Below are 9145 nucleotides of genomic sequence, written 5' to 3'. Positions count from 1 at the left end.
GTGCAGGGCCCAAGGACTTGGGCCATCCTCACTGCACGCCCAGGCCATAGCAGAGAGCTGGCCTGGAAGAGGGGCAACCAGGACAGAATCCGGCACCCTGACCAGGACTAGAACCCGGTGTGCTGGTGCCACGGGCAGAGGATTAGCCTATTGAGCTGCGGCGCCAGCCTAGTATTACTTTCTAAATCATTTTTAAAGTATATTCTATTGGGGCTGGCACTATGTTACAGTAGTAGTAAGCCTCTGCCTGTGGTGCCAGCATCCCTTATGGGTACAAGATCAAGTCATGGCTGTTCCACTTTCAAGCCAGCTCCCTGCTGATGGCCTGGGAAAGCAATGGAAGATGTCATAAGTGCTTGGGCCCCTGCACCCATGTGGGAGACCTGGATGAAGCTCCTGCCTCTTGGTTTCAAATGGACCCAGCTCTGGCCATTGCAGCCTTTTGAAGAGTGAACCAGTGGTTGGAAGACCTCTCTGTCTGTAACTCTGCCTCTAAAATAAATAATTAAATTTGTAAGAACAGGTATATTCTACTTACTCTCTATTAGCTTGGCTTGATTGAACAGCATAAAAACTTACATATACAGAAATTAATACACATATGTGTTAGTGAAAATGGTGCCTCTTTATCTGAGATGCCATCTTAAGCCTTGGGCACCATCTTAGGCTCTGGCCCAGTCGCTATCCGTTGAAATATGTTTTGGTTTCTCCAAGACAAGTTTCAGTCCCAAGCCTCGTCTGATTTACCAGAAATCAGGTGGCCAAATGGCCCAACCATATGTGTTGCCGTCTCCCCACCCAGTGGAATTTGTTGCACTTACTTCCTATCTCTGCTAAGGATAAAACCTGTCCTAGTACAGGCTGCTGTTCTCTCATGCACTGGGAGGCAGCCTGTCAGGTTTTCTTCCCTTTACTCCGGTGTTTGGTGTGTTTTTGGTGGCCACATGCTATGCCTGGAAAACAGCGACATAACCCAGAGGTCACCTTACCTTATGGGATACTAGGCCAAAGCACTAAAAGAGTTTTGGCTTTCCTTCGACTATTCAAGTATCATTTCTGAGCCATGTGGGGCTAGTTATACCACTTCCTCAATCCAGTGAATTGTGTTTAGTGCTATAGTGGGACCTTTCAGGATTGGAAGAGAGGAAGCTATACACATTATCTTCAAGAAAACTCTTATTCATGGTGGAACTGAAGGGATTTTATAAACATCATGAGAGGGCTTAGCTCAGTGAGTTTTTATATCTTGCAGGTGTATCATAATTCCATAGCAACAATAAAGTATTCCTATATTTATAACTAAAATAAAGATGTTAATAGCTTCTGTCTCCAAGGATTTCCAGTCCAAACCAGGCGGAACTACTTTGATTTAGAATTATTGTGGGGTGATACATGGTACTGTTGCAGGAAAACTGGTGAGATGAATCCGGGTTTGTGTCCTGGTGTCAATGACAATTTACAAGGCCAGACATAATTGAGTGAGTAGGAAAAATGAAGTTTTATTTAAGTAAGAAAAAGATAGACTCTAACTAAATGGAAGGGCTTGTAGGAAGACAGATCAAGCCTCTGAGGTCTTGGAGTCTAGGGATATTTGTGTATCCTTAACAAGATATCTCCAAAGAGCAAATACAGTGGTTATACACCAGCTTGTGAAGGCAGGGTAAGTCTTAAGGTAGACTTTCTAACTTGTTTTTGTTGAAGCCTAAATCTTGTTGTCTGTTGGCAAATATTCGTCACAATAGACTTCCAACCTGTTTTGTTTAGTATGCACCTGCTGGCAAAGAGCTGCATGATGGAGCCAATCTGGCCTGCGTCTAGTCCTAAGCTCCCCCAGTGCTAACTACTACCCATGTGAGAGCCCTGGATTGAATTCTTGGCTCTTGGTTCTTGGATCCTGCTCTTGTGCTGGCCCAGTTCTGGTCAGTGTGGGTATTTGGTGGTAGGGAATGAACTAACTGGTGAAAACATTCTCTCTTTCCTTCTCTCTGCCACTTAAGCAACAACAAAAAAAAGAGTAATTCCACATTTCTTGATTTTTGCCCCACTCAAAATTAAAATGGAGAGCCAAAAGTTTCTTGGGTATTTTGTCAAAACTACATGCTCATAGCTTGTGAGTCCTTCTGTTTTCAATTTATTATTTTCACTTTTCTCCTGTAAAATAATGGCCTTCTAACTTAGGAAGTATATTTTCTCTTCCTAGATAGTGGCGACAGTTTAATTTTAAAAATGTTTCGTGGCCGGTGCTGTGGCTCACTTGGTTAATCCTTCCCATGCAGCGCTGGCATCCCATGTGGGCGCTGGTTCCAGTCCCAGCTGCTCCTCTTCCAGGCCAGCTCTCTGCTGTGACTCAGGAAGGCAGTGGAGGATGGTCCAAGTGTTTGGGCCCCTGCACCCGCATGGGAGACCAGGAAGAAGCACCTGGCTCCTGGCTTCAGATCGGTGCAGTTCTGGCTGTAGCTGTCATTTGTGGGGTGAACCAATGGAAGGAAGACCTTTCTCTCTGTCTCTCTATCTCTCTGTCTATAACTCAACCTGCCAAATAAATTTAAAAAAAATTTCAAAAATGTTTCACAGATGATGAGAAAATCATGTTTTCGAATTTGACTATGTAGGTGATACATTTCCAAAATCATTCTTTTCTTTAAGATTTATTTATTTATTTGAAAGGCAGGGTTATAGAGAGGCAGAGGCAGAGAGAAAGAGATTTTTCATCCACTGGTTCACTTCCTAAATGGCTGCAATGGCCGCAGCTAGGCTGATCTGAAGCCACGAGCCAGGAGCAGCCTACAGGTCTCCTGCATGGGTGCAGGGGCCCAAGCACCTTCGCCATCTTCTCCTACTTTCCCAGGTGGTAGCAGAGAGCTGGATAGGAAGTGGAGCAGAAGTAAAGCAGCCAGGACTCAAATCGGCGCCCATATGGGATGTCGGCACTGCAGGCAGTGGCTTTACCCAGCACACCACAACGCTGGCCCCTGTATCATTCTTTAAAAAAGAATTGTACCTTGTAGCATTAGTTTCTTTTTTTATTTATTTATTTTATTTATTTATTTATTTTTTTGACAGGCAGAGTGGACAGTGAGAGAGAGAGACAGAGAGAAAGGTCTTCCTTTTGCCGTTGGTTCACCCTCCAATGGCCGCCACGGTAGCGCGCTGCGGCCGGCGCACCGCGCTGTTCCGATGGCAGGAGCCAGGTGCTTATCCTGGTCTCCCATGGGGTGCAGAGCCCAAGCACTTGGGCCATCCTCCACTGCACTCCCTGGCCACAGCAGAGAGCTGGCCTGGAAGAGGGGCAACCGGGACAGGATCGGTGCCCCGACCGGGATTAGAACCCGGTGTGCCGGCGCCGCAAGGCGGAGGATTAGCCTGTTGAGCCACGGCGCCAGCCTGTAGCATTAGTTTCAATACCTACTAGCTTGTATTCAGTATTATGTCTTGTTAACTTATTGCTCAATTTCTTTCATCCATTCTGAGGAAAATGTTTCACTAAACTATTAATATCACCTCTTTTTAGAGAATAACAGCATTTTTGAAACACTTGTCATTCTTTCTGTAACGTCTTTATTGAAGTAAAAAAGAAAATCAGAAACAAGCATTTGGCACAGTGGTTAAATTTCCAGCTGGGCTGCCTGCATCCTCTATTGGAGTGCCTGTTTTGAGCTTCATCACCTCTGCTTCAGATTCAGCTTCCTGATAACATATCCTGGGAGCTCTCATGTGATTGTTCAATTAGTTGGGAGGAGACCCAAATGAGCTTCAAGCTTCCTGGCTTCAGCCTATCGCAGCCCTGGCTGTTGATGGCATTTATGGAATGAACTAGCCCCTAAAAGATGACTGTCTGTCTCTTTTGCTCTTTCACGCACTCTGTCTCTGTTCTTTAAAATACATTAATTATTTAATTAAGTCAATGCAAGAAAATTTGGAAATTTATTTACATTTATTCTGTTCTTTAAATATATATAAACATGTATGTATATATGTAAAATATTGTGATCTTATCGCTTGCCACTTATCTTGCAAAAAATAGTGAAATCATTACGTGTATCATTTTTATCTTGAGTTTTCAAATAAACTTTCATTATGACTGACAGTTTAGGTAAATATTCTTTTATAAAATGATTGTGGTAGTGTCATATGAGCACAGTATAGGTTACAAAATCCTTTATTATATACATATTAAACCTACAATAATTACCTTTAATTATTGGAATTTTTATTGTTACATGTTATTTTTCCCATACAGTTTCATTGAGTTTGCTGTGAAGTCAATGGAAATATGAATTTTTACTTTATTTAATTGACATAAATTTGCAGATTTTTTAGATACTGAATTACTTGAATTTCTTTTATATTCTGCACATTAACTCTTCATCTGATGAATCATTTGTGAGTATTTTCTGCCTTTCTGAATATATTTTCTTCACTGTTTTAATAGTTTACTGTGTAAACTAGTTGTACTTTTCTTCCTCTTTTGTTGTCTGTGCTTTGGGGGTCTTATCTAAAATCATTTTCTCCAACACCATAAAGCATGTTAATTATGTTTGTTTCTAAAGCTTTCATTAATTCAGGTTTTATAATTCAGTCTTTCACCTATTTTGAGTTTATTTTTCTATATAGTGAGAGACAGGGCCTAATTTCATTCTTCTTCATTTGAATTTCCAATTTTCCCAACACAACTTATTAAGATATTGTCCTTTAGCCAGATCGGAATGCCTTACGGGCTGATTCTGAGGCCAGACATAAGATTATGTAACTTGAAGAAAATTTCGATTTGGCTTCCTCCTTTCCAATCTGGATCCACTTTATTTGTTTATTATTTTTTCTGTTGCCTGATTGCTTTGGCTGAGACTTCCAGTACTATGTTAAGTAAAAGTTGAAAAAATAGAAAAGGTCATCATTCCTATCTTGTTTATAGAATTTAGAAAAAAAGCTTCCAGCTCCTCTCCATTCAGTTTTATATTAACTGTGGGTGAGTTACCCTAGTATTTAGTATGATGGGATACAATTCTTCCTACCCTAATTTGTTTATATTTTTTGTGTAGTAGTGTTGCTTTTTATCAAAAGTGCTTTTTCTTTCATCTATTCAGATGATTTATGGGTATTGTCCTTCATTGTCTTGATGTAATATATCCTGTTTATTAATTTGCATATGTTGAACTGTCCTTGTATTCTGGGGATAAATTCCACTCAAGCCTAATGAATAATCTTTTAAATGCCTGTTAGTATTTTGAGGAGGATTTTTGCATTCATGGTTATCAGGGATGCTGGTCTGTAGGTGGTTGTCTGGGTGTGTGTGTGTGTGTGCATGTGGTTTTGTCATCAGGGTAATATTTGTCTCATAGAATTAATTTGTAAGAATTCCCTCTTCAATTTTTGGAATAATTTAAGGATAGTTGTTATAATTCTTTAAGCGTATTATAGATTTCTCAGTGAATCCATCTGGTCCTGGAATTTTCTTTACTAACAAGTTTCTATTTCTAATTTAATAACCTTACTTGTTATTAGCTGGGATTTCTATTTCATTTTTTATTATATTATTTATTTGAAAGGTAGAGTTACAGAGAAAGAAACAGAGAAAAAAGGAGAGAGAGAGAGAGAAAGGGAAAGAGAGAGAGAGAAAGAGAGATCCTCGATCCCCTGGCCTACTTCCCACATGGCCTCAACGGCCACAGCTGGGATACCAGCACCAAAGGCAGCTGCTAAATCTGTTATGCCACAGAGCCAGGCTCTTTCTATTTCTTCCTGATTTAATCCTGGTCAAGTATGTGTGTCTAGGAGTTTACTATTGAGTTTTTCTTGGTTACCAAATTTGTAGTTGTATAGTTGTTTTTGACAACCTCTAATGATGTTTTGTATTTCATAGTGTCAGTTTCCATGTCTCCATATCATCTCTGATTTTATTTGTTTTGAGTTATGTGGTTTTTCTTTTTCAGCTCATCTAGCTAATGTATTTGGTTTGGCTTTTCATTTTGAAAACAAACTTGTAACGGTGCTGTGGTGCAGCAGGTTTGGCATCCCATATAGGCGCTGGTTCGAGTCCTGCCTGCTCCACTTACGATCCAGCTCTCTGCTATGATCTGGGAAAGCAGTAGAAGATGGCCCAAGTCCTTGGAAGTTTTATTTGCTTAGCACATTGGATATATAAACATCCTTCTCCTATGAGTAGTCAAATGTCAGGTGTTTTTGAACACTCATATTTTATATGTCAACTTTGTTCCTTTCAGAATTCTCTTTTTTTCTTTAAGGTTTGAGTTTATGGGGGAGTTAGTTGAGTTTGTAGTGGTAAATACTGAAATTCTTGTATCTGGATATTTGTAACCTGCTCTATGTTTGGGACATTTTCTTTATTATTGACTTGAACATGTTTTCTATCACTTTGGCATCTTCTAGTCTCTTTTTGAACCCCTGTAACTCAAATATGTCCTTCGAATGTTGTTCCATAGTTCTCTTATGCTGTCTTCATTTTTACTTATTCTTTTTCCTTTTGTTTTCCCCTCTGGGGCTTTATTTTCAAATAGCCTGTCTTCAACCTCATTGGTTATGTCTTCTGTTCAGCTGTCAATGCTTTCTATTACATTATTTACTTATTTGCTTATATTTTGGGATTGGACTTTTCATATCCAGATTTGGATTGTTTTTAATTTTTAAATTTTTTATTTACATAAAGTGAACGATTTTCATACATTGATAGTTTTAAGAGCATAACAATAAAACCCGCCCTACCCTCCCTCTCTCCCTCATTGCCACCCTTCCTCTTGCCTTCATTCTTATTTTTCTTTAATTGTAAAAATGACATACTTTCAATTTACCTCATAATTACAAGCTTAACCCTCCACTAAATAAAGACTGTAAAGAATTCAGGAAGTGGTAAACAGAAAAATCATTGTTCCACATATGTATAGACAAGGTCTATAAATAATCAAATATCAAAATGTGAATTTCACTGTTATACATTACACTATTTTCTTACTTTTTATATAAGTTACCTTTATTGCCTGTCCATCAGGAGTTTTATCCAAGAAGTCTTTGCCTACATGATTGTCTTGCAGAGTTTTCAGTTTTCTTCTTCTTCTTCTTCTTTTTTTTTTTTTTTTTTTTGTATAGTGTGTGAGATAGCGGTCTTGTTGCATACTTCAGCATGTAGAAATCCAATTATCCCAACACCATTTGCTGAAGAAAATGTCTTTTCTCCAGGGAGTGATTTCAGTTTGTTTGTCAAGGATTAGACATTGTATATGCTGTATACCTTTCCAGAATCTCTAATCTCGTCCACTGATTCACTATCTATTCTTGTGCCAGTACAAGGCTGTTTTGATTATAACTTCCGTGTAGTATGCTTAAAAGCTGGTATTGTAATGTTTCCATTATCGGGGCTAGTGGCCCTGGCCGGACATGAGATGCAGCAGGCTGAGGCTGTCCCTTATCTAATTCTGTCTCCTGTGCTTATTGTTCTGAAGGCACAAGACACATTCCTGCAGGCAGGATGTGACTTCTGATGAAGGTGTATGATGTTCTTTGCTCTATCAGCAGAGCTTGTACCCTGATCTTTGCTACCTTGTAAACTTGTTTCGTTCCTGTGCTATGCATGATTGTACACAATGAATGTTATCTGTATGGGGCCTGGGGTATATATCCTTGTGTTTCTTGGTGCTCGCTGCTGGAGGCTGAAGGGTTTCCTTAGGGAGACTGCCTCCAGTCCCTCATCGCCGGGCCCCCTACTTTGGCCTGGAATGCGACGAGGCAATAAATGTGGTGATGAATTGACTGAGTGCTGCGTGTCTCCGTGTGGTTTGTCGGGTGGCCTCCGACATTCCATCTCTATTTTTATTGTTCAGGATTACTTCAGCCTACTCAGGGTCTCTTTTGACTCCATACATATTTTAGGGTCATTTTTAAAGATCTGAGAAAAATGTCTTTGGTATTTTGATTGAAATCACATTGAATCTGTATATTTTCTCTGGTTAGTATTAATAGTTGATGACATTAATTCTTCTAATACATGAACTTGGAAGATTCTTCTATTTTTTCTTATCTTTAATTTCTTTCCATAATATTTTGCAATTTTTTATAGAGATCTTTCACATCCTCATGGAATTTATCCCAAGGTATTTAAATTTTGTACTAATGTAAATGGGACTGATCATAAAAATTCTTTCCCAGACACTCATTGTTTTTGTATACAAGGTGTACTGCAACATTTAAAACTCCCTCGAGTTTCAATAATCTAGTGGAGCCTTTTAGTTGCCCTATGTATAAGATCATATCATCTGCAAACAAGGATAATTTAGCTTCTGCCTTTCCCATTTGTATTCCTTTCATTTCTTTTTCTTATCTAATGGCTCTGTCTAAATCTTCCAGAACTATTTTTTTTTTAATTTTTCTATTTTTTTGACAGGCAGAGTGGACAGTGAGAGAGAGACAGAGAGAAAGGTCTTCCTTTTTGCCGTTGGTTCACCCTCGAATGGCCGCTGCGGTAGCGCGCTGCGGCCGGCGCACCGCGCTGTTCCGATGGCAGGAGCCAGGTGCTTCTCCTGGTCTCCCATGGGGTGCAGGGCCCAAGCACTTGGGCCATCCTCCACTGCACTCCCTGGCCACAGCAGAGAGCTGGCCTGGAAGAGGGGCAACCGGGACAGGATCAGTGCCCCGACCGGGACTAGAACCCAGTGTGCGATTAGCCTAGTGAGCCGCGGCACCGGCCTTCCAGAACTATTTTAATAATAATGCTGAGACTGGGCGTCCTTGTCTGGCTTTATATGCCAGTGGGTATCTTCCAGATTCTCCCATTCAATATTATGCTCACTGTGGATCTGTAATATTTTTCCTTGATTATATTGGAATAGCTTCCATCTATCCCCAATTTCTTAGAGGTTTTTATTATTAAAAGAAGGTATATTTTATTAAATGCTTTCTCTGCTTCTACTGAGATAATAATATGATTTTTATTCTTCAGTTTGTTAATATGATGTGTTACATGTATTGATTTATATATAATGAACCATCACTGCATACAAGGGATAAACCCCACTTGCTCTGGTTGAATATTTCTAATGTGATGTTTAGCTAGTATGTTAATGAGTATTTTTGCATCTATGTTCATTGGGGATATTGGTCTATAGTTCTCTTTCCTGGTTGTATTTTTTTTTTATTT

The sequence above is a fragment of the Lepus europaeus genome, chromosome 8 (assembly GCF_033115175.1).
Source record: "Lepus europaeus isolate LE1 chromosome 8, mLepTim1.pri, whole genome shotgun sequence".
NCBI classification, from domain to species: domain Eukaryota; kingdom Metazoa; phylum Chordata; class Mammalia; order Lagomorpha; family Leporidae; genus Lepus; species Lepus europaeus.
Note: the sequence above shows the minus strand (reverse complement) of the source record.